Source organism: Tachyglossus aculeatus, chromosome 20, assembly GCF_015852505.1.
Source record: "Tachyglossus aculeatus isolate mTacAcu1 chromosome 20, mTacAcu1.pri, whole genome shotgun sequence".
Lineage (NCBI taxonomy): Eukaryota > Metazoa > Chordata > Mammalia > Monotremata > Tachyglossidae > Tachyglossus > Tachyglossus aculeatus.
In genome coordinates this window covers 15,101,477-15,128,340 of record NC_052085.1, presented here as the reverse complement: position 1 = coordinate 15,128,340, position 26,864 = coordinate 15,101,477, and the positions used below count along the sequence as shown (strand labels likewise).

The 26,864-nt window shown below is 45.6% G+C and overlaps 1 protein-coding gene across 1 annotated transcript in view; it reads left to right on the top strand.

Annotated features, from left to right (window-relative positions):
• AFF3 (AF4/FMR2 family member 3) overlaps positions 1 to 26,864 on the top strand; it is a 318,921-nt gene that overhangs the window by 131,703 nt on the left and 160,354 nt on the right. The gene's annotated exons all lie outside the window — the stretch shown is intronic.

Genomic DNA, 26,864 nt, shown 5'->3' with positions numbered 1-26,864 from the left:
AACTACAATGCAACTGAGTTGGTAGACATGTTCCCTGTCCACAAAGACCTTACAGTCTTCACTAAATACACAGGAGGCCTACAAGAAAATATTCAAAATTGACTATCTTTATTATTATGGTATTTGTTCAGTGTTATGTGTCAAGCACAGTACTAAGCACTGGGGTATACTGTAAGATTAGATATTATTACATGTATATATGTTGGCGGTGACTGACAGTGCTCTTGCTACTAGTAAGGAAATGAATAGTTTGGTAAGTGAATAAATATCTTATGTTTGAAAGACAACTTCATGTTTTCAGTTCACAATTTCATTGCTTTTCAGAAATTGAGAACCTTGCTCAATTTGTACAAGGGCATGAAAGATGTGATAAGGAAATAACAGCCATTAATAAAGTACCAATGACAGTGATATCATAAAAGAGGTTTATTGCTCATACTCTGCTTTCCAAATTGCCTGAGTTATGTTTTAAGAAGGGAGTAATTCTTCAGCACAGTTTCCATTTGGGTTGGTGTGACATGATATACAGCCTAACTTGGGTCTTTGAGATGGGGCTGTCAAGTAGAAAAGGGGTTCAGACAGGGATTTAAGAAGTCTATAAATCACCCTCCTCAGCAGTATTTATTTATCACTGCTGTCCTCATAGTACTGTGTTGAGTGCCTGTCTGTTTACACAGTATTGTGCTAGACACTGGGGAACAAACAATAGAAGCAGAAGACAGTATTCCTGCTCTCCAGCTTATTTGGGAGACGAGCAAGAGAAACGCAAGACACAGATTGTGACCTCACAATAGACAAGAGTGAACAAGAGATACGAATGATAAATAATAATCATGGTATTTGTTGAGTGCTTACGGTGAGTTACCAAGCACTGTACTAAGGGCTGCGGCAGGGGCAGATAATCAGGTGGGACACAGTCCCTGTCTCACACTCAAAATAGAAGGAAGAAGAGGTATTGGATCCCCATTTTACAGATGAGGAAACTGAGAAGTGAAGTGATTTGCCCAAGGTCACAGAACAGGCAAAAGGCGGGAATCAGTGTTAGATCCCAGGTCCTCTAACTCCCAGGCCTGTGCTCTTTCCTCTAGGCCAAGCTGCTTTTTGGCATTATCATCACCTAGTAATAATGTCTGATTCCCCCCTCTAGACTGTAAACTCATTATGAACAGGAAACGTTTCTGCTAATTCTGTTGTATTGTACTCTCCCAAGCATTTAGTTCAGTGTTCTGCACATAGTAAGCGATCGGTAAATAAATACCATTGACCGATCGATTAATGGATCATCTCACGAAATAAATCCTCTTCCCCAGGTAACAACAAATTACCTCCCTGTCCACTCCAAAACACCTTCCTGCAAACTCCACATGGAAATCAATCAATCAGTCAATCAGTGGTATTTATTGAGTGCTTGCTTGGTGTAGGACACAGTACTGAGAGCTTGGGAGAGTCCAATATAAAAGAGTTGGGAAATGTTCACTGCCCACAACGATCTTACAGTCTAGAGGAAGAAACATGCATTAATATGAATAAATAAATTACAGATATGTACACAGGTCCTGTGGGGTTGAGAATAGGGTGGCTGCTACATGTCCAGTGCTTGGCACAGAGTAAGCGTTTAACAGATACCATTATTGTTATTACAGATCCAAGTGCAAGGATGATGCAGAAAGTGGGGGGAGCAGGACGTCACTGATGTTGAGGAGTGAGAGGAAGTGGAGGGAGGGGTGAATAAGGGGAGCAAATCAGGGTGATGCAGAAGGGAGTGGGAGAAGAGGAAATAAGGGAAGGCCTCTTGGAGAAGATGTGCCTTCAATAAGGCTTTGAAGGTGGGGAGAATAATGTCTGTCATATGTAAAGAGGGTGGACATTCTAAGCCAGCGGTAGGATTTGGGCAAGACGTTGGCATCGAGATAGACGAGATTGAGATACAGTGGGTATGTTGGCATTAGAGAAGTGAAGTGGGGAAGCAGCATGGCTCAATGGAAAGAGCACGGGCTTTGGAGACAGAGGTCATGCTTTCAAATCCCTGCTCCACCAATTGTCAACTGTTTGACTTTGGGCCTGTCACTTCACTTCTCTGTGCCTCAGTTACCTCATCTGTAAAATGGGGATGAAGACTGTGAGCCCCCCGTGGGACAACCTGGTCACCTTGTAACCTCCCCAGCACTTAGAACAGTGCTTTGCACATAGTAAACGCTTAATAAATGCCATCGTTATTATTATTAAGTGTTGAGGCAGGTTGTAGTAGGAGAGCAGTGAGGTGAGGTAGGAGTGGGAAAGGTGATTGAGGGCTTAAACCCAAAGGTAAGGAGTTTCTCTTTGATGTGGAGATGGATGGGCAACTACTTGGAGGTGCTTGAGGAGTGTGAAAACCTGGGCTGAACTTTTTTGTAGAAAAATAATCCCGGCAGCAGAAAAACCTTCACATTTCCCCATTCCTCAAGAACCTCCAGTGGTTGCCCATCCACTTTGGCATCAAACAGAAACTCCTCACCATCCGCTTTAAAGCAATCGATCACCTTGCCCCCTCCTACCTCACCTCGCTACTCTCTTGCTACAGTGCTTCCCATGCACTTCGCTCCTCTAATGCTGACCTTCTCACTGTACCTCGTTCTCCTCTATCTCACCTCCAACCTCTCTCCCATGTCCTGCCTCTGGCCTGGAACGCCCTCCCTCTTCATATCCGACTGACAGTGACTCTCCCCACCTTAAAAGCCCTATTGAAGGCCCATCTCCTCCAAGAGGCCTTCCCTGACTAAGCCCTGTTTTCCTCTTCTCCCACTCCCTTCTGAGTTTCCCTTACTTACTCCCTTTATTCATTCCCCCTTCTCCCAGCCCCACAGCACTTAGGTGCATATCTGTAAATTTATTTATTTATACTAACCCCCCCCTTCCCCATAGACTGTAAGCTCTTTGTGGGCAGGGAATGCGTCTTTCATATTGTTACATTGTAAGGGCTGCCAAGGGCTTAGTACAGTGCTCTGCACACAGTAAGCACTCAATAAATACGACTGACTGACCCTCTCCTCCTCAAAATATATTTTCTCTAGCCTGGCTCATCCTTCTCCCAGGGCTCAGTCTGCCAGATTCTCACTTTGTTTGTTCCGCTCTCACCCAATCTGTCAGGCCTTTGGATTTCAATGGGTAACGACTCCTGGTGCCAGTATTTCATATGTGCTGCCCTCCCTGTGAACTGCCAGAGACAAGATTAGCAGAGGCAATTAGCTGTTGCAGTGGAACCCCCCAGGAAGTCGAAAGAACTCAATTTTAATTACTCCCCTTCCTGGTTATCTTTGCTGGGAGTTCAGCTCCCCCAGCCGATATGTTCTAAAGAGGGGGTGCTGAGGGAGTGACTAGGATGAGAAGACAAGGACATTTTTCCTTTGGAAAAGGGCTTTCAGAAGCTGTGAATCCACTCCCGCTGTCTCGTAAGTCCCATCTGTCTACTTCAGTCCGGTTTTCAAGTCCTGGCGAAGCGGAAAGAGGCATGTACGTGGGTGTTAGTGTGTGTGGGCACCGCATCGGCCTCTCTTGGGGAAGGAATCCTTCATTGTCTGAGCCCAACTGGCCCCACCACTCCCCTCACCCCGTCAGCATGCACACCTCATGGTTCCTGTTGGCGGGAGAGCGAACCCACCGGGTGGATTGCGTTGGCACCTGCTGACTCTCCCACCACACTTCGCTTCCCCCAGGGCAGGCCGTGACTGAGTCACGGGAACACAGCTAGGAACAATTTCCCCCATCAGGATCAGGCAAGAGGCGACAGACTTAAACTGAAGCGAAAAGAATTCATGAAGAGCTTCCCGAGAAAGAACAGTGAGGCCTAGTGGGGAGAGCACAGGCCTGAGAGTCAGAAAACCCGGGTTCTAATCCCAGCTCCGCCACTTGCCTGCTGGGTGACCTTGGGCAAGTCACTCAACTTCTCTGGGCTTCAGTTTCCCCATCTATAAAATGGGGATTAAATTCCTGTTAATTGAAATTGTCCTTCCCCCTAAAACTGAGTGCCCCCGTAGAACAGGAACAGCAACTGTGTCTGACCTGATGATCTTGTATCTACTACACAGACGAAGCATTTAACAAATTCCTCTATTATTATTATTCCATAGGACTTGGGGTCCCTGAAATAATAATGATATTAGCTAAGCACTTACTATGTGCCAAACACTGTACAAAAGGCTAGGGTAGATATCGGATAATAAGATCCCACATGGGACTCACAGTTTAAGTAGGAGTGAGAGTAGATATTGAGTCCCCATTTTACAGATAAGGGAATTGAGGCACAGAGAAGTTAAGTGGCTTTTTTAAAAAAACGCCACTTTTAAGCACTTACTATGTCCCAGCCACTGTATTAAGCTCTGGGGTAGATCCGAGCTGATTAGGTTGGGCACAGTCCAAGTCCCACTTGAGACTCACAGTCTTAATTCCCATTTTACAGATCAGGTAATTTAGGCATGGAGAAGTAAAGTGACCTGCTCAGGCCTGTCCTTTTTCTTGTAGGTCATGCTGCTTCTCCAGTAATGGTAAGAATAATAATTGTGGTATTTAAATGCTAATTATGAGCCAAACACTATATTCAGTGCTGGGGTACAGACAAGATAATCAGGTCAGACATAGTCCCTATCCCACATTGGGTCTAAGTAGGAAGGACAGCAAGCAAGTGGTGGAGGTGGAATTAGACTCCAGGTCCTCTAACTGACCGGTGTGTGCTTTTTCCACTAGCCATGACCTAAAACCCCAGCTGTGAAGTTCCTCAGTAACTCAAGGATATTTATTGAGTGCTTACTGGGTTCTAAGCTGGTGGAAGACTGTGAGCTTGTTGTGGGCAGGGAATATGTCTGTCTGTTGTACTCTCGCAAGTGCCCAGTACAGTGTTCTGCATACATTAAGCACTCAATAAATACAATTGAATGAATGAATGGAAGAGTGTACTAGAGTATGTTGAGATCACTCTGCTCTCAAGGAGCTTATCCTCACCTTTGGAATTTCAACAAGAGGTTTGGACAGCCACCTTTCAATTCAATTCAATTCAATCGTATTTACTGAGCACTCATTGTGTACAAAGCACTGTACTAAGATCTTGGGAAAGTACAACGTAACAACAACATTTCTGGATTGGTTTGTTGTGGAATAATAATGATAATGATGGTATTTGTTAAGCGCTTACTAGGGGTCAAGCATTGTTCTAAGCACTGGGGAAGATACAAAGTTATCAGGTTGTCCCAGTTGGGGCTCCCAGTCTTAATCCCCATTTTCCAGATGAGATAACTGAGGCACAGAGAAGTTAAGTGATTTGCCCAAAATCCCACAGGTGACAAGTGGTGGAGTGGGATTAGTACCCACAACCTCTGACTCCCAAGCCTGTGCTCTTGCCACTAAGCCACGCTCCTTCTCTGGAACTCTCCTGGAGCCGAAGGGCTAATCTGGAAAAGCTCTTGAGGTGTCTGCCTGCCCTAGAAGTTGATTCCTGAGTTAATCTGGGTATAACTAGCTACCGTGCAGTGCGTTTTGCAGAAGCTTTTCCTGGGAACTGCCATCTGGAACTGCTGGCTCTCTCTACTCTGGGGTGGCCGACTGATCTGAGGAGGCTGTGACCCTCCACCCCCCTGGGACTCTGACTTTCTGTGCTCTGAGATTGCAGGTAACTGTTCAGGGCTGCTACCCTCTATCCCTCAGGGATTCGGTCTCACTCTTTCTCCTCTGGGATGGCAGGCAGCTCTGATGGGGTGAGATTCTACATCCCCTAGGGCCTCTCACTTGTCTCAGCTCCGCAACATTGCCAAGATCTGCCCTTTCCTCTCCATCCATACCGCTACCCTGCTCGTTCAAGCTCTCATCCTATCCCGTCTGGACTACTGCATCAGCCTTCTCACTGATCTCCCATCCTCGTATCTCTCCCACTTCAATCCATGCTTCATGCTGCTGCCCGGATTGTCTTTGTCCAGAAACGCTCTGGGCATGTTACTCCCCTTCTCAAAAATCTCCAGTGGCTACCAATCAATCTGCACATCAGGCAGAAACTCCTCACCCTGGGCTTCAAGGCTGTCCATCACCTCTCCCCCTCCTACCTCACCTCCCTTCTCTCCTTCTACAGCCCAGCCCGCACCTTCTGCTCCTCTGCCGCTAATCTCCTCACCGTACCTCATTCTCGCCTGTCCCACCATCGACCCCCGGCCCACGTCATCCCCCGGGCCTGGAATGCCCTCCCTCTGCCCATCCGCCAAACTAGCTCTCTTCCTCCCTTCAAGGCCCTACTGAGAGCTCACCTCCTCCAGGAGGCCTTCCCAGACTGAGCCCCTTCCTTCCTCTCCCCCTCGTCCCCCTCTCCATCCCCCCATCTTACCTCCTTCCCTTCCCCACAGCACCTGTATATATGTATATATGTTTGTACATATTTATTACTCTATTTATTTATTTATTTTACTTGTACATATCTATTCTATTTATTTTATTTTGTTAGTATGTTCGTTTTTGTTCTCTGTCTCCCCCTTTTAGACTGTGAGCCCACTGTTGGGTAGGGACTGTCTCTATATGTTGCCAACTTGTACTTCCCAAGAGCTTAGTACAGTTCTCTGCACACAGTAAGCGCTCAATAAATATGATTGATTGATTGATTGATTCTCTCTCTTCTCTCTCTGCTCTGGGATCACAAGGAGCTCTGAGGAAGCTGTGACCCTCCATCCTTCTGGGCCTCTGTCTGGCTGTCTGCTTTTGGATGTTAGGTAACTCCGGGGGGCCATGATTCTACATCCTCTCGGGCCTCTCCCTGACTCTCTCTGCTCTGGGATGGCAGGCAGTTCTGAGGAGGCTGTGACCTCCATCGCGCAGGCCTCAGTCTCCCCCTTTTTCCTCTGGGATAGCAGGCAACCCTTGTGATTCTCCATCCCCCAGGGCCTCTCCGTCTTTGTCTCTCTGCTTCGGGTTGGCAAGCAGCTCTGAGGAGGCTGTCACCTTCCGTCCCCTGGGCCTCTCTGTCTAGCTCTCTGCGCTGTGGGATGGCAGGCAGCTCCGAGTGGGCCTCCTTCCCCCTGGGCCTCTGTCTGGTTCTCTCTGCTCGGGGGTGGCAGGCAGCTCTGAGCAGGCCCTCCGTCTTTGAGGGCGTGTTGTATGTCACCCGCCATTCCCACAAAGACATCACGGAGGAGAGTTGGAGAGGAAGAGAGAAGCTGCCCTCACCTTCTTGCAGTCACTTAGACCCCCGCCCCAGAAAATTCACTCTTCCTCACTCCACCCTTCCCTATTTCACTGGCTGGGAGTTAGAAGCCGGGGAGGGACTAGGCAGCGCTGAACTTCCACCAGAGGACATGTAAGCCATTGAGACGGGGAATACTGGGGATTGAGGCAGCGTGGCTCAGTGGAAAGAGCACGGGCTTGGGAGTCAGAGGTCATGGGTTCAAATCCCGGCTCTGCCACTTGTCAGCTGTGTGACTTTGGGCAAGTCACTTAACTTCGCTGAGCCTCAGTTCCCTCATCTGTAAAATGGGGATTAAGACTGTGAGCCCCATGTGGGACAACCAGATCACCTTGTATCCTCCTCAGCGCTTAGAACAGTGCTTTGCACATAGTAAGCACTTAACAAATGCCATTATTATTATTATTGAGGGAAGGAGAGAGAGGATAGAAGCTCCTTGACTTCTGTCATGATACTCTAACTGAAGCCATGCTATGGAGGAGATTAGAACTCCCTCCCCCTTCATATCTGACAGACCACTATGCTCTCCACCTTCAAGCCTTATTAAGGTCACATCTCCCCCAAGAAGCCTTCCCCCTCTAAGCTCTCCTTTCCCCTACTTGTTCTTTCATCATCACGCATGGACTTAAATTTGTGCCACCTAAGCACTTGATAATTATTCATTTGTTGTTGTATTTATTGAGCGCTTACTGGATGCAGAGCATTGTACTAAGTGCTCGGGAGAGTACAGTGCAACAATAAACACACACATTCCCTGCCCACATCGAGCTTACAGTCTGGAGAAGGAGATAGACATCAGTACAAATAATAAATGAATGACAGATATGTACATAAGGGAGGGAGGAAAAGCCAAGGGCCACCCTCAGCCCCCCAGCACTTATCCATCATTTTTCATTTTATTATATATTATAATATATATTTTATATTATTATATATATTATATAGACTGAAAAACGTCAGTCCATGTCTCCGCACTCCTCAAGAGTGGGGTGGGGTTCCCCATCCACCTCTGCATCAAACAGAAGTCCTTGCCATTGGCTTTAAAGCACACAATCAGCTCGTCCTGTCCTATTAAGATTCGCGCTGATCTCCAACTACAGTCATCATCATCAATAGTATTTATTGAGCGCTTCCTATGTGCAGAGCACTGTACTAAGCACTTGGGAAGTACAAATTGGCAACATATAGAGACAGTCCCTACCCAACAGTGGGCTCACAGTCTAAAAGGGGGAGACAGAGAACAAAACCAAACATACTAACAAAATAAAATAAATAGAATAGATATGTACCTTTAGTGCATGCTTGCTCACTGTTCTCCTTTCTTGTCCATCTCGCCACAGACCCATTTCCCACCTCCTCCCACTAGTCTGGAATTCCCTCCCCCTCCATGTACATCAGACCATCACTCTCCCCTCCTTCAAAGTCTTCTTAAGGACACAGCTCCTCCAAGAGGCATTCCCTGATTGAGCCCTCTTTTCCCCGACAACCTCTCTACTCTGTGTCATCTATGCACTTGGATATGTGACCTTCAGATATTTGGTATTTGCCCCACAGCGCCTATGTTCATATCTAAAATCATATATTTTTAGTTACTTAATGTACATTAATGTCTCTTCCCCTCTAGACTGTAAAATAGCTGTGGGCAGGGAACGTGTCTACCAACTCTGTTGTACTGTCCTCTCCCAAACGCTTAGAACAGTGGTCTGCATGCTGTAAGCACTCAATAAATAACATTGATTGATTGATTAATCCTCGTTTTACAGTTGAGGTTACTGCGACCCAAAGAAGTTAAGTGACTTACCCAAGGTCACACAGCAGACAAGTGGTTACCCCATTTTACAGATGATTTAACGAGAACAGAAAAGAGAGGTAACTTGCCCATGGTCAGATAGCAGACAAGTGGCTTTCAGGATTAGAACCCAGATCCTTCTGACTCCCAGGCTTGTGCTCTATCCACTAAGCTGCGCTGCTTCTGTTTCATGGATGTAGGCTAGTCAAGAACTTTGTAAACCGACCCACCATTATTTGCACGTCCTCTAGAGTGTTTTCTTTTAAGGTTCAATTATCCGCATATGGCAGTTTGGGAATTTTTTGCCACTGTTTGGGCCCGTCAGTTTGGGGTCCATGCTGCCAACCCAACAAAGGAAACAGTGTTCATGAGAGATGTTTTCAAAATCTGATAGTTTTCTTCATGAAATAGTAATTACTCCATTGTATGATCAAAAGCATATCATGTACCGTAGGGTAGTTTTTAAAATCCCATCTGCAGCGCTCATTTAAAAGTAAACTTTGATTAATCTGAACAAGGGAGAGAGCCTTGAAGCCTATGGTAAGGAGTTTCTGGTTGATGCAGAGGTGGATGGGCAACCATTGGAGGTCCCTGTATATATGTATATATGTTTGTATGTATTTATTACTCTATTTATTTATTTATTTTACTTGTACATATCTATTCTATTTATTTTATTTTGTTAATGATTTGTTTGGTTCTCTGTCTCCCCCTTCTAGACTATGAGCCGACTGTTGGGTAGGGATCGTCTCTATATGTTGCCAACTTGTACTTCCCAAGCAGTGCTGTGCACAGTAGCGCTCAATAAATACGATTGATTGATTAAATTGTGGGGAGATGTAGACTGAACAGTGTTTCAGAAAAACGATCCAGCAGCAGAGTGAAGTTTGGACTGGATAGTGGGGTGAGACGGGGGAGAAGGAGGTCAACGAGGAGGCTGATGCAGTAGTCTAAGTGGGAAATAAGTCTGCATCAGTGTTGTAGCTGTTTGGATGGAGGGGAATGGGCAGATGCTAGAGATTTTGTGATGGCAGTAGGACTATTCTCAGCTGTTATTAGATTGTAAGCTCCTTTGGACCCCTCTCAGGGTCACATCTGGAAAGTTTCCAGTAATCTACCAGTCTCAGCTACGGGAGGGATAATCAAGCAGAGGCCTACCCGTCCCATTTCTAGCTTAGCCAGTGGCTAGTGAGTGGAAGGTAACCTGCTACAAACTCACTGTACTGGGCAGCAGCGGCATGGGAGAGAATCGAGAGCAGAGACTCGAGTTTACTGTGTGGAAGAAGGCGATAGTAAAACACTTCTGGATTTTGACCAAGAAAACTGTACAGATACATCACCAGAATGATTGCAGATGGAGCTGGGGTGTTCTGGGAGAGATGTGTCCACGGCGTCGCTATGGGTCGGAGATGACTTGACAGCATAAGGCACAGGACAAGACAGGCCATATCTACTAACTAGTGTCATCTCCCAAGGGCCTAGTACAGTGCTTTGCACAGGCTAAGCCCTCAATAAGTACTATTGGTTGACAGTTTCACTTTTCACAAGAACTATTTTGTTATACTCGTACAGCATCATTTTGATAGCACATTGAAGTGGTCTGGTTTATTTCTGTAATGAACTACTATAAATTGCCACTCAGAAATCCTGCATCTCCCTGGAGAAAAAAGCACCAGCGTAGTATAATGACAAGAGCTCCCATTTTGTATTCAAGAACAAATTGCTTATATTACACATTTTCTAAAAATCAAATCATGTAGGATCATTTGATCATCAACATAATTATCTGAGGATTAAAAATCATTCAGCACTATAAACAAACTTCGGCGCTGATGACAATTAATGCCAGTGATGAGAGCGCAATATTACGTTCCGACGTCTTCCACTGCGTCTTTGAATGTGGCCTGAAATGGGAACATTTCGTAAATGAATGCCCAAACAAATCCATTTGGGCTGTAATTTTGTTTTAAATGAAGTAGTATTCACTCCAAAGGTCACGGCCCTTTTGGCAAGAAAAATCCAACTTTGGTGTCTGTATTCAAAGCTACGTAGGCGTCGGCACAGCACTTTAGGCAGGTGGGCTTCCCAGTTGTTACGCAGTGTGTGAACTATTTTGCGAGGGCATTGATGAGGAGTAATCGCATTTATTAAGCAATTACTGCCTGTGGGAAGTAGACACAGGCTGCCATGCTGTTAACCACCCCTCACCCCTCCCCGGCTGTACGTGACATGCTTGTTGATTCGGAGAACTTCATACAACCAGGAGGAGTTCCTGGATGGACAGCCGTGAACGAGAGTTGGTGCCATTGGGCTGAGAACCCTTCTGGGCCAGGCCCGGGACAGCCCAGAGCTTAAAAGTTCATTCATTCATTAAATTGTATTTATTGAATGCCTACAGTATGCAGGGCACTGTACTAAATGCTGGGAGAGTCCAGCCTCAGTAGCTTGTATCTATCCCAGAACTTAGAACAGTGGTTGAGACATAGTAAGCGCTTAACTTCTGCCTTTATTATTGGGGAAGCAGCGTGGCTCAATGGAAAGAGCACAGGCTTTGGAGTCAGAGGTCATGGGTTCAAATTCCGGCTCCGCCCATTGTTAGCTGTGTGACTTTGGGCAAGTCACTTAACTTCTCTGTGCCTCAGTTACCTCATCTGTAAAATGGGGATTAAGACTGTGAGCCCCACGTGGGACAACTTGATTACCTTGTATCCTCCCCAGTGCTTAAAACAGTGCTTTGCACATAGTAAGTGCTTAATAAAATGCCATTATTATTATTACAGTATAATAGTACACAGGCACGTTCCTTGCCCACAGTGAGCTTACAGTCCAGAGAGGGAGACAGACCTTAATATAATGTGTGACCTTGGGCACTTCATTTCTCTTCCCTCTGCCTCAGTTACCTCACCTGTAAAATGGGGATTGAGACTGTGAGCCCCATGTGGGACAGAGACTGTGTCCAGCCTGATTAGCATTCATTCATTCATTCAATTATATTTATTGAGCACCAGCACTGTACTAAGAGCTTGGAAAGTACAAGTCAGCAACATATAGAGATGGTCCCTACCCAACACAGGCTCACAGTCTAGAAGGAGGCGTCTATCATGCATCTATCCCAGCGCTTAGTACAGTGACCTGGCACATATTAAGCACTTAAAAAATACCATCAAAAAATGTTTATAGCCCGTGGAATTTAGAAAGATCATTCCAGCAGAATTATTTGTGACTTATAAGAGGGACCTAATGTTTGGCCAATATTTGATGCTGGCGTTATGATCTTGGAGTATTTTAAAATGCCAGTTTTAGAAAAATTGATTTCCAATAGCATCTCTTTCTGATCTTTCCTCTTGTCCTGCTATGTTATTGGACAGATGGCACAGTGGCGTTTTTCATTTGCATTTTGTAGTGCAGCCATGTTATTTGCAAAATCAGTTTGAAAACCAGTGATTCCTTATCACCGTTTCAGGCTTCCTGGTGGGATAGCTGTGGTTGTCAGGGTCCTCTGTCTTCCCTGAGCTCTTTTACTTGCTCCAGGCATTTTCTGATTGCAGGCCCCCGGCTGGCCTTTCCAATTTTAGGTTAGGCTGTTTTGTTTTTCCCTGGCCATCGGCATGACCCGCTTACTCTTCTAAGGCCCCTTTTACCTGAAATCAAATCAAGATGAAGGAGTGTGTGAAGTACTTTGGGAGCGTACAAAGCATCATCATCAATGGCATTATTGAGCGCTTATTGTGTGCAGAGTGCTCTAGGGACCGTCTCTATATGCTGCCAACTTGTACTTCCCAAGCACTTAGTACAGTGCTCTGCACACAGTAAGCGCTCAATAAATACGATTGAATGAATGAATGAATGAATGAATGAATGAATACTGAGTGCTTGGGAGAATACAATACACCAGAGTTGGTAGACACGTTTCTTGCCCATAAGGAGCTTACAGTCTAGAGGAAAGAGCACAGGCCTTGGAGTCGGAGGACATGAGTTCTAATTCCTGCTTTCCCTGCTGTGTGACTTTAGACAAATCACTTAACTTCTCAGTGCCTCCATTTCCTCAACTGTAAATGGAGATCAGGTACCTGTTCTCCCTCCTACTTAGACTGCGAGGCCCATGTGGGACAGAGACTGCTTAGCACGTGATAAGCACTTAACAATTACCACAATTATTAATTGTTATTAACCCCGGGGTATGATGGGGATAATGGTGCTGGTAATAAAGATACCTCATAGAAACAGCTTAGTTTAGTGGATAGAGCACAGGCCTGCGAGTCAGAAGGACCTGGGTTCTAATCCTGGCTCTGCCACTTGTCTGCTGTGTGACCTTGGGCAAGTCACTTCACTTCTCTGTGCCTCAGTTACCTCATCTGTAAAATGGGGATTGAGGATAGCTCCATGGGGGACAGGGAGAACTTTTATCTATCTCAGTGCTTAGATCAGGGCTTGGCATATGGTAAGCACTTAGCAAGTACCATTATTATTATTATAGAATGAGCCAGGAATTGAGCTGGGGGAAAGATGCAGATCTTAGGAGCTCTAGTTGGAGGTGGACCCCAGCATTTGAGCACCTATGAATTCATCTCAGGCTTCAGATTTCTCAATCCCCAGCAAATGTAGATTTAGGGGAAGTGGAGTCCTGACTCTAGGGGACCTGGAACCTCAATCAGTTAATCAAGCAATTTCAGTGGAATTTATTGAGCACTCACTGTGTGCAGAGCACTGTACTAACAGCTTGGAACAGTACAGTATGACAGAGTCTATAGACATATTTACTGCTCACAAGCTTACAGTCCCAGTGCTTAGAACAGTGCTTTGCACATAGCAAGCACTTAATAAATGCCATTATTATTATTAAATGGGGAGACAGACATGAATATTAATAAATTACTGATCCATGCATAAGTGCTTTGGGGCTGAGGGTGGGGTGAATATCAAGTACCCAAAGGATATGAATCCAGGCCCATGGGTGACACAGAAGGGAAGGGAGCTGGGAAAAGAGGGCTTAATCTGGGAAGTCTTCTTGGAGGAGATGTGACCTTAATGAGGCTGTGAAGGTGGGGAGAGCCATGGTCTGACATAAATGGATAAGGATGTGAGAAAGGGTTGGTGCTGAGACAGATAAGATCTAGAGGAGCAAAGTGTGCGGGGCTGGGCTGCAGTAGGAGATCAGTGAGGTAAAGTGGGATGGGATGAGTTGATGGAGTGCTTTCAAGCCGTTGGTAAGGAGTTTCTTTTTGATAAGGTGGTTAGGCAGTCATTCTTGAGTGGGGAGATGCAAGCTGAACTTTTTTTTAAAAAATGATCCAGGCAGCAGAGTGAAGTATGGCCTGGAATAGGGAGAAGTGTCAGGTGTCTGTTAGGAGGCAGGTGCAGTAGTCGCGATGGGATAGGATGAGCTCATTGTGGGCAGGGAATATGTCTGTTGTTGTATTGTACTTTCCCAAGCGCTTAGTACAGTGCTTTGCAGATAGGAAGCGCTCAATCAATGCAACTGAATGAATAAATGATAGGATAAGTGCTTGGATCAGCATAGTAGCAGTTTGAATGGACAGGAAATGGCCGGTTTTAGTGATAGTAGAATCGACAGGATTTGGTAACAAGTTGCATATATGGGTTGTATGAGAGAGATGAGTTAGGGATAGTGCCAAGGTTACCGGCTCGTGAGATAGGGAGGATAGTGGTATTGGCCACAGCGGTGGAAAAGGCAGGGTTTGGGTGGAAAGATGAGGAGTTTGGTTTTGGACATGTTTAGTTTGAGATGTGGGTGGGGCTTCCAGACAGGGATGTTCTGAGGGCAGGAGGAAATACAAGCTACAGAGAAAGAGAGAGATAAGTTTGGGTATCATCAACACCAAGATGGTAGTCGACACCCTGGGAGCAAATGAGTTCTCCAAGGGGATGGGTGTAGGTAGAGAATAGAAGGGGACCAGAAGCCTTGAGGCACTCTGACTGTCAGAGAGTGGGAGGCAGAGAAAGAACCTGCAAAAGAGACTTAGACTCAGTGGCCAGAGAGAAAGGAGGAGAACCAGGAGAGAGTGAAGCCAAGGTTGGATAATGTTTCTAGAAAAAAGGGATAGCTCGCAGTGTCGAAGGCAGACACAAGGTCTAATAGAGGCTGTTGGATTTGGCAGTCTTAGAGTGGCTTGTTTCCATGGAGTGAAGGGGGTAGAAACCAGATTGGAGAGGATCGAGGAGAGAATTACAGGAAAGGAAAAGTGGAGACACAGGGTCTAGGCAGCTCTCTAATAATAATAATAATAATAATGGTAATAATGATAGTCACAATATTAATAGTAGTGATGATGTGTTCAGCTTATTATGTAGATACAAGATAATCAGGTCCCACATGGGGCTCACAGTCAAAGTACAGGAGAGAACAGGACGCAGTGTTGCCCTGAGGAAAGAGAACAGGCCTGAGAGTTAGAGGACCTGGATTTTAATTCCGCCTCTGCCACTGTCCTGTTGTGTGACCTTGGGCAAATCATTTTAACTTCTCTTTGCCACAGTTTCCTCAACTGCAGAATGATTCCTTCTTAGATTACAAGCCCGACGAAGGACAGGGTTTGGGTCGGATTTGTATATATCGTATCTATCCCAGTGCTTTGTACGGTGCTTGGCACAAAGTACACTCTTAACGAATATCGCAACCAGGCATCGAAGCCCCATTATGCAGATGAGGAAATTGAGGCATAGAGAAGTTAAATGATTTGCCCGAGGTAAGTGACGGAGCTGGGATTAGAACCCAGGTCCTCTGACTCTCAGGCCTGCCTTCTTTCTACTATACTCTGCTGCTTCCTCTCCTCTCCATGTGCCCCTTAATTCATCTGGACACCCTCCTCCACACCAATAGCCTATTTGGTTGATAGGGCGAGGAGCAGCGTGGTCCAGGGGAAAGAACCTGAGCCTGGGCATCAAAGGACCTGGATTCTAACTCCGCTCCTCCACTTGTCTGCTGTGTGACCCTGGCCAAGTCGCTTTACTTCTCTGTGCCTCATACCAATGGTAAAATGCTGATTGTGAACCTCTTGTGGGACTTAGACTGCCTCTAACCTGTTTAGCTTGTATTCACCAGAGCACTTAGTACAGTGCCTGGCACATGGTAAACGCTTAACAAATACCACATAAAAAAATAATGAAATTCTAATCATGGCCCCTGCCACTTGCTTTTTGGGTGACCTTGGGCAAGTAACTTCTCTGTGCCTCAGTTTCTTCATCTGTGAAGTGGGGATTCAGTGCCTGTTCCCCCTCCCCATCTAACAGTGAGCCCCATGCAGGCTGGGGACTGTGGCTGACCTGGTTATCTTGTGGCCACCCCAGTGCTTAGTAAAGTGCCTGACTGTGGTAAGTGATTAACACATACCACGATTATTCTGTCCACTGTGGCTTGAATCAGACCCGCCACCCATTGTGGCCAATTCTGTTGGCACAAAATGCCTTCGAACACTTGAGCCTTCCCTACAGCGATTTGATCTTGCTATTAAAGTAACAGTTTCATCTCCCCGCAAGCCATTCTGGTCTTCATTGCATCATTATTCAGTCCTTGATCTGTGAAGGAACAGCCTCATTTAATGGCCCACAGATTGTTAGACTGCCCCATCCTGTGAAAAACACAAGGGATGCTTCTGCTGCAGGGTGGCAGCCCTGGTTGTTTATCTTGTCTGAGTTAGCGCATAGAATCCCTGAACATTGCTAACACATTTGGATTCTAACACTTGCACCAGGAGTCTAAGATACTTGGGATAGTGGAGTGCTTAAGTAATTGCAGAAAGAAATCTGTTATTTGGGTTAACTAAACTTGGCATTTTTCACCCTTTGACCACCACAAACTGCCCAATCATCAAGCCTTATTGAAGCCTTATTGAAGGCCCATCTCCTCTAAGAGGCCTTCCCTGATTAAGCCCCACTTTCTTTTGTGACTTGCTCCCTTTGATCTTCCCCACAGCTATAGCCCTACAGCACTTATGTACATATCTGTAGTTTTATTTATTTGTATTGATGTCTGTCTCCTAGTCTCTATACATTCATTCAGTTGTATTCTCCCACTCTCTTTTGTGACTTGCTCCCTTTGCTCTTCCCCACAGCCGTAGCCCTACAGCACTTATGTACATATCTGTAGTTTTATTTATTTGTATTGATGTCTGTCTCCCTCGTCTCCATTCATTCAGTCGTATTTATTGAGCTTTTACTGTGTGCAGAGCACTGTACTAAGCACTTGGCAAGTACAAGTCGGCAACATATAGAGACGGTCCCTACCCGACAATAGGCTCACAGTCAAGAAGGAGAAGACAGACAGCAAAACGAAACATGTAGACAGGTGTCAAAATCGTCAGAACAAATAGAATTAAAGCTATAATAGAATTAAAGCTATAGACTATAAAGCTTTAAAGCTCTTAACTCTGAGCTTGTTGTGGGGAGGGAATGTGTCTATTGTTGTGTTGTACTTTCCCAAGTGGTTAGTACAGTGCTCTGCACATAGTAGTACTTAATAAATGCTATTGAATGAATGAATGAATAAATACTAGTATATTAAATTGTGTGTTGATTATTCAAGACATTTAATAAAAATAATAACATTAATAGTATTATTATGGTATTTGTAAAACGCTTACTATGTGCCAGACACTGTACTAAGTGCTGTAGTAGATATAAGGTAACCAGGTTGGACACAGACCCTGTCCCACACAGGGCTTAATCTCCATTTTTCAGGTGAGGGAACTGAGGCCCAGAGAAGTGAACTGACTTGCCCCAGGTCACACAACAGACGTGTGGCGGGGCCGGGATTAGAACCCATGACCTTCTGACTCCCAGGCTCTGTCTACGGGGCCAGTCTGCAGTATGGATTCCTGTCTACTTGTTTTGTCTACTTGTTTTGTTTTGTTGTCTGTCTCCTCCTTCTAAACTGTGAGCCCGTTATTGGGTAGAGACCGTCTCTATATGTTGCCGATTTGCACTTCCCAAGAGCTTAGTACAGTGCTCTGCACACAGTAAGTGCTCAATAAATACGATTGAATGAATGAATGCCTCCCTTTTGTCATTTTAAGGCTGAAAACCATTATGATTTCAGAGTTCCGTGGCTTTGAGATTGTTCCAAGAAAAACCTTTTTCTAGGGTTAAATATTCACTAAATGCTGTTAAAGCATACCTACAACAAAGCCGCCTTTAACCCTTATCTATTAGGCAATCTGAAATAATCACATTAGCCTTGGCTCTTTGGGAATGAATACTAATTACCATTATAAATGATTCTTATTATGTTTCAATTTATAGCATCTTTAATGGCTTCCTAATTGGAGACACACAAACAGAATTGTTTGAAGGGAAATGATGTAAACAGGAATGTAATTGATTTTTCATGTTGCATTATTTTATTGATTTATTGTTAATTAAATTCTCTCAAATCTCTGGCCAATTAATCCATTTAATTTATTGGATACTCTAATAGCATTTGCCATCTTCATAGCATGAATTTGATCCTGAAACCGCTCCTTTATATTTTCCTTCCCTGCCTCCCACTCTTTCTCTTCCTGCTCTTCTTCCTTCTCTTTTTTTTAAGGTATTTGTTTAGCGCTTATTATGTGCCAGGTGCTGTACTAAGCGTGGGGTAGAGGCAAGCTAATCAGGTTGAACACAGCCCCTGTCCTACATGGGGCTCAGAGTCTTAATCCTCATTTTGCAGATGAGATAACTGAGGCCCAGAGAAGTGAATCGACTTGCCCAAGGCCACACGGTGGACACATGGTGGAGCCAGGATTAGAAACCAGATCCTTTTCAATTCCATTCTCCTTGCCTCACAAACCCATAATTTGGAATTATCCTTGATTTATCTTTCTCATTCAACTGGATGATTCAATCTGCCACAAAATCCTGTAGGTTCTACCTTCACAGCGTCTCTAGAATTCACTCTTTCCTCTCTATCTAAACTGCTGCCACTTTAATCCTAGCACTTATCCTATCCCGCCTTGATTATTGATTATCATCCTCCTGGCTGACCTCCTTGCCTCTTGTCTCTCCCCACTCCAGTCCATACTTCACTCTGCTGCACGGATCATTTGTCTCCAGAAATGTTCAATCCATGTTCCCCCACTCCTCAAAAACTTCCAGAAGTTTCCCATCCATTTCCACATCAAATAAAATCTCCTTACAGTTGCTTTAAGGCGGTCACTCAGCTCTCTCCCCCATGCCTTGCCTCGCTGATCTCTGACTATAGTCCAGCCCACACTCACCGCTCCTATAATGCCCACCTACTACTCTGTACCTTGATCTTCTCAGCTGTGTGACTTTGGGCGAGTCACTTAACTTCTCTGTGCCTGTTACCTCATCTGTAAAATGGGGATTAAGACTGTGAGCCCCCCATGGGATAACCTGATTACCTTGTATCTCCCTCAGTGCTTAGAACAGTGCTTGGCACACAGTAAGCGCTTAACAAATAACATCATTGCTATTTTAGGGCTCACAGCCTTAATCACATTTTGCAGATGCGGGAACTGAGGCCCAGAGAAGTGAAGTGACTAGCCAGAGGTCACACAGCAGACAAGTGGCAGAGGCGGAATTAGAACCTAGATCCTTCTGACGCCCAGCCGTACATGGGTTTGGATAAAGGGCAGCCTGCTCCCCCAGACCAGAGCCCCCAAAACAGGCATCCCAATCCCAGTCCACTCTGCTCTGTGGAATGCTGCTACCGCTCCTCTTGGATTCGTGGCATTGCCAGAACGGGACAGCAGCAGCAGTCTGGGAGGGACGTGTTGGGAGGCCGGAAAAGTCCTAAATACTCTCCATCAATCAAGCATGCTCCTAACCTGAGGATGAATTTCCTCAGGCGGGCTCTGGGGCATGATTAGGGGCTCAGAGCTCCACCTAAAGCCCTTTCCACAGACAAGATTTGCCTCAGGCAGGTTTGCCTCTCACAAGGAATTTTCCACCAGAAAAATCATTTTCAAAGAATTTCCCCACTCACACTTCATTCATTTTATCAGGTCTACCACGTCCCAGCCCTGCACCTTTAGGAACTCCCTTCGCTGCTTCTCGAGGCTGCTGCGAGGATGTTTCGTTGGCGGAGGGGCTCTGGGAATCCGGAGGAGCCAGTCGGGGCCAGACAAATCCGGGCAGCTGCTCTTTTGTGGCCTCTCCATCCAAACCGCTACCCTGCTCGTTCAAGCTCTCATCCTATCCCGTCTGGACTACTGCACCAGCCTTCTCTCTGATCTCCCATCCTCGTGTCTCTCTCCACTTCAATCCATACTTCATGCTGCTGCCCGGATTATCTTTGTCCAGAAACGCTCTGGGCATGTTACTCCCCTCCTCAAAAATCTCCAGTGGCTACCAATCAATCTGCGCATCAGGCAGAAACTCCTCACCCTGGGCTTCAAGGATGTCCATCACCTCGCCCCCTCCTACCTCACCTCCTTTCTCTCCTTCTCCAGCCCAGCCCGTACCCTCCGCTCCTCCGCCGCTAATCTCCTCACCGTACCTTGTTCTCGCCTGTCCCGCCATCGACCGCCGGCCCACGTCATCCCCCTGGCCTGGAATGCCCTCCCTCCGCACACCAGCCAAGCTAGCTCTCTTCCTCCCTTCAAGGCCCTGCTGAGAGCTCACCTCCTCCAGGAGGCCTTCCCAGACTGAGCCCCTTCCTTCCTCTCCCCCTCGTCCCCCTCTCCTTCCCCCCATCTTACCTCCTTCTCTTCCCACAGCACCTGCATATATGTATATATGTTTGTACATATTTATTACTCTATTTATTTATTTTACTTGTACATATCTATTCTATTTATTTTATTTTGTTAGTATGTTTAGTTTTGTTCTCTGTCTCCCCCTTCTAGACTGTGAGCCCACTGTTGGGTAGGGACTGTCTCTATATGTTGCCAACTTGTACTTCCCAAGCGCTTAGTACAGTGCTCTGCACACAGTAAGCGCTCAATAAATATGATTGATTGATTGATTAATCATATTTATTGAGTGCTGACTGTGTGCACAGCACTGTACTAAGCACTTGGGAGAGTACAGTATAACAATAAACAGGCACATCCTATGCCCAAAACGAGCGTACAATCTAGAGGGGGAAATATATATTTGAGAAGCGGCATGGTGCAGTGGATTGAGCATGAGTTTGGGAGTCAGAAAGTCATAGGTTCTAATTCCAGCCCCACCACTTGTCTGTTGTGTGACCTTGGACAAGTCACTTCACTTCTCTAGGCCTGTTACCTCATCTGTAAAATGGGGATTGAAACTGAGAGCCCCATGTGGGACAGGGAATGTGTCCAAACTGATTTCCCTGTATCTCCTCCAGGGCTTAGAACAGTGCTTGGCACGCAGTAAGTGCTTAACAAATACTGTAATTATTATTATTGTTGTAGGCAATCCCATGGACAGGAAGCTCAGGGGTGAAAATAAGGAGCAATTTGTATGTGACTGGTGGCTTCTTTGGTATTGCGAGGAAATAACATGCGCTCATTTTTTTTTTTGAAACCTGGAGAGATTTGCCTATTGCAGTTTCCTCCCTCACCTGTGGAGTTTACCATTTTCCCCAGCCTGATCCCCTGGGGGGAATTTAATCCATTCGTTCAGTCGTATTTATTGAGCGCTTACTGTATGCAGAGCACTGTACTAAGTCCTTGGGAGAGTACAAGCCAACAATAAATGGACGCATTCCCTGCCCACAGCAAGGCTACAGCGATGCTTAGTGAAAAGCGAGCCTCCTCTAGACTGTGTGCTCTTTGCGGTTAGTAATGTGTCTCTTTGTTATTGTACCCTCCCAAGCGCTTAGTACAGTGCCCTGCACACAGTATAGGCTCAATAAATACGATTGAATAGTAATGATGGTATTTATTAAGTGCTTACTATTCCAAGCGCTGGGGTAGATACAAGGTAATCAGATTGACCCACATGGGGCTCACAGTCTTAATCCCTATTTTACAGATAGGGAACTGAGGCACAGAGAAGTGAAGGGACTTGCCTTATGTTGCCAACTTGTACTTCCCAAGCGCTTAGCACAGTGTGGTGCACACAGTAAAGGCTCAATAAATACAATTGAATAATAATGATGGCATTTATTAAGCCCTTACTATTCCAAGCACTGGGGTAGATACAAGGTAATCAGATTGACCCACGTGGGGCTCACAGTCTTAATCCCCATTTTACAGATGAGGGAACTGAGGCACAGAGAAGTGAAGGGACTTGCTTTATGTTGCCAACCTGTACTTCCCAAGCGCTTAGTACAGTGCGCTGCACACAGTAAAGGCTCAATAAATACGATTGAATAATAATGATGGTATTTATTAAGCGCTTACTATTCCATGTGCTGGGGTAGATACAAGGTAATCAGATTGACCCACGTGGGGCTCACAGTCTTAATCCCCATTTTACAGATGAGGGAACTGAGGCACAGTGAAGTGAAGGGACTTGCCTTATGTTGCCAACCTGTACTTCCCAAGTGCTTAGTACAGTGTGCTGCACACAGTAAGCGATCAATACATATGATTGAATGAATGAACTAACTTGCCCAAAGTCACACAGCTGGCAAGTGGCAGAGTGGGGATTAGAACCCACCACCTCTGACTCCCAAGCTGGGGCTTTTTCCACTAAGCCATGCAGAAAGCGGTCCCCTTCCCTTCTTCAGACTTGTGGCCTGGGGCAGAGAGCGGAGGCCCACCTGATCTCTAACCCAGAGGCCCATGCATAGATAGATTGAGAAGCAATCAATCAATCAATCAATCGTATTTATTGAGCGCTTACTGTGTGCAGCGCACTGTACTAAGCGCTTGGGAAGTACAAGTTGGCAACATATAGAGACGGTCCCTACCCAACAGCGGGCTCACAGTCTAAAAGGGAGAGACAGAGAACAAAACCAAACATACTAACAAAATAAAATAACTATTTTATTTATAAAATATTTTATAAATATTTAATAAATAATATTTATAAACTTATAAAACAATATTCATAAAATAAATATTATTTATTTATTTATAATAACTATTATTATTTTGCATAATAGGCATTTATAATAACTATTATTATTTTGCATAATAGATATGCAGCGTGGTTCAGTGGAAAGAGCCCGGGCTTTGGAGTCAGAGGTCATGGGTTCGAATCCCAGCTCTGCCAATTGTCAGCTGTGGGACTTTGGGCAAGTCACTTCTCTGGGCCTCAGTTACCTCATCTGTAAAATGGGGATTAAGGCTGTGAGCCCCCCGTGGGACAACCTGATCACTTTGTAACCTCCCCAGGGCTTAGAACGGTGCTTTGCACATAGTAAGTGCCTAATGAATGCTATTATTATTATTATTATTATTATTATTAGAGTCATTGTTGCTCAGGGCATCCCCAAGCTGCTTCTAACACAAAGGCGGTTCTTCCTCATTTTTCCTTCCCCAGCTCCAAACAAGGGTGTGGATTGACGTCTACCAAGCTGTGGGAAGGGAGAGTCAAGCCAACATATTGGCTGCTCCTGCCACACACATACACTTATTAAAGGGGGTGCAGTGACACCTGGACCCTGCAGGGCACCTGGGACCTCAGTTTGAGATTGACCCTGGCTCCCCATGGTTCCCCAACACCTTGATTTTTTTTGGGGGTGCTCTGCCCTCGCCTCAGGCCATATGGCTCTAAGATGGCGGCTTGGGCCACGAGCAGGGGAGAGATGGACCGTTGGAGGCGGGACTAAAAGTGATGAACGGACACCATTGGCGAACAAGGGATGCCAACCAGGCGCTCAACCACCAATGAAAAGGCCCGGAACCTGACGGACAGCACGGGGACTAATCAGAGCTCGCGCCTGTGAGGGGCTCCTCCGGGAGGGCCAATGGGGGGGCTGGCTCTGTCAGCTGGGGGTGGGCTTATGCAAATGAAGGGGTTATATTAAAACCCCATTCACAAAAGTGGCTCATGTTCAGAACTTAATCAATCAATTAATCGTATTTATTGAGCGCTTACTGTGTGCAGAGCACTGTACTAAGTGCTTGGGAAGTACAAGTTGGCAACATATAGAGACAGCCCTCAGGGTGTGTTGAGGCTTGTCCATGGTCTTTCAGACTGTGAGCCCACTGCTGAGTAGGGACTGTCTCTATATGTTGCCAACTTGTACTTCCCAAGCGCTTAGTACAGTGCTCTGCACACAGTAAGCGCTCAATAAATACGATTGATGATGATGATGGTCCACACTAGGCCCGAACCAGTATGGGAGTAAAGGTACCTGACTTGGAGCAATCCATGCTCTCTATGCTTTCCACATTCCACCTCCCATCCAAGTGATAGCAGAAAGTTATGTCTCCATTCCAGTCACCTGGTATAGGCCTTCCTGCTCTATGCCAGATGATTTTATGGATGGCTTCCCTGGTTCATATTTATTTTTCTTAGGGTTTCCCGAAAGAGGCCTCACTGCAGTAACCTCGGGGTGGTAGTGTGGGAGGAGAAGATGCTGGATGGTAATTAGGATGACAGGTCCCTGTGTTGACTTCCATCAAAATGTTTATTGTAAATGGAAAGTAGGCGGGTGATGGGGCAGGAAGCCTGTGTCTCTCCCACCAGGCACCTCTTCCCACCCAATGGGTGGAGGAAGGTATGGCTTAGTGGGTGTCAGTCACATTTATAGAGCACTTACTGTGTGCTGAGCACTGTACCAAGCGCTTGGGAGAGTACAATACAAATACCATTGTTATTAAGTGCTTAGTAAATGCTCTATAAATACGATTGAATGAATTGAATACATGAACAAAAAACAGACATATGCCCCACCCCCATATCAAGGTGTGCAGATCTGATTTCCAAACAATCAGTCAATCAATCGTATTTATTGAGCGCTTACTGTGTGCAGAGCACTGTACTGAGCGCTTGGGAAGTACAAGTTGGCAACATGTAGAGACAGTCCCTACCCAACAGTGGGCTCACGGTCTAAAAGAAGTGACAAACAAGTGACAAGCTGCCAAGTGAGTATTGTGACTATCACTTTTCAGGGCCTTATTTTCCTTGAGATTCAGATGCCGATTGAGACAGGAAGTTGAAGGTACTGTCGAGGTTCTGGGCACCGTCCATGCTTCTGTGTTCCCTGACTCCTCAAAAACCTCCAGGGGTTGCCCATCCACCTCCATAGCAAACAGAAACTCTTCACCAACGGCTTTAAAGTGCTCAATCACCTTGCCCCTCCTATCTTACCTTCACATAACTCTTTCATCCACAGAATCAATCACAAAATTGTCTGACAATTACTCTCCCCACCTTCAAAGCCTTGTTGAAGGCAAAGAGGCCTCTCCCTAATTAAGCCCTCATTTTCTCTTTTCACATTTCCTCTGTGTTGCCTTTGCTCCTTTTTTTCCCACCTCCCTCTGCCCCACAGCACTTATCTGTAATTTATTTGTATTAATGTCTGACTCCCCCTCTAGACTGTAAGCTTCTTGTGAGCAGGGAGCGTGTCTACAAAAGTCTGTTTTATTGTACTCCCCCAAACACTCAGTACAGTGCTCCGCACAAAGTAAGCACTCAAATATGTTTGATTCTGTGGATGAGAGAGTTACGTGAAGGTAGCATCATTTTCAGATAAAATGTGTGCTCGTCCTCCCCTTTAGACTGAGGGTCCTGGGTGAGACGGTGTGTCCGATCTGATTTGCTTATATCTACTCCTTTGTTTGGCACATTAAGTAGTCAGTTAACAAATGCCACCATTGTAATTATGATTCTTGTGAAGGACTTTGAAAACGTGCAAAAAAGGTTCTTTTGAAATTCAGAGGCATTCTCATCACCAAAGCAGGCTACAGCCTTCTAAGGGGCTGTGAAAGGAAAGAGTTAAAGAGGTGTAGGAAAATAAAATGTGTGGCCTAGACTCCTTCAGAAAGGCGGCCCATTTCCCCAGGATCTGCAACTGCCTGGTTTTTGCTTTTTTACCTTGAGCCTTGCTTCTTCCAGCTCTTTGTGCTTGGCATAATAATCAGCTTTTTTTGTGTTTTCAGCCATGAGTTGCTTTGGGCCATTTCTCCAGTACCACTTCCCCTCCCTCAGGTCCTTACATTATCCTGGCAGAGTGTGGGTTTTTTGGGGTTTTTTTGGATTTTTTTTTACATTATGGAATATGTTAAGCACTTGCTATGTGCTAAGCGCTGGGGTTGATACAAGATAGTCTGGTTGGACACAGTCCCTGTCCCACATTGGGCTCATGGTCTTAATCCCCATTATACAAATGAGGTAACTGAGGCACAGAGAAGTGAAGTAACTTGCCCAAGGATGCACAGCAGGCAAGTGGAGGAACAGGGATTGCAACCCATAACTTTCTGACTCCCTGTCCATGCAGTCAATCAGTCACTCGTATCAGTGACTGATACTTGCAGTATCAGTACACTGTGCTAAGCACTTGGAAGCGTACAGTATGACAGTATAACAGACACAATCCCTACACACTGTGAGTAGAAGGGGAGATGGACACTAATATTTATTATACACATATATATATATACACATATAGTTATATATATGTACATATAGATATATAAATATTTCAAGGAGATGTGCTACTTCTCTAAGTGCATGTACTTTTAATAAGCAGTGTGGCCTAGTGGATAGAGCTTGGGCCTGGGAGGACCCGGGTTCTAATCCCCACTCTGACTGCTGTGGGACCTTGGACAAGTCACTCAACTTCTCTGGGCCTCAGTTACCTCATTTGTAAAATGGGGAGTAAGACTGTGAGCCCCATGTGGGACAGGGACCCTGTCCAACCCGATTTGCTTGTGTCGAGCCCAGCACTTAGTACAGTGCCTGGCATATAGTAAATGCTTCACAAATGCCACCATTGCTCTTTTTATCGGTTGTCAATTGATGGAGGTTCCACAGCAGACAATAAGATGGGCCCACAAGAGAGTTGATCCAGCCCTGTACGTGACTGTGCTAAGTATTAAGCGCTCACTCTCTGCCCAGCAC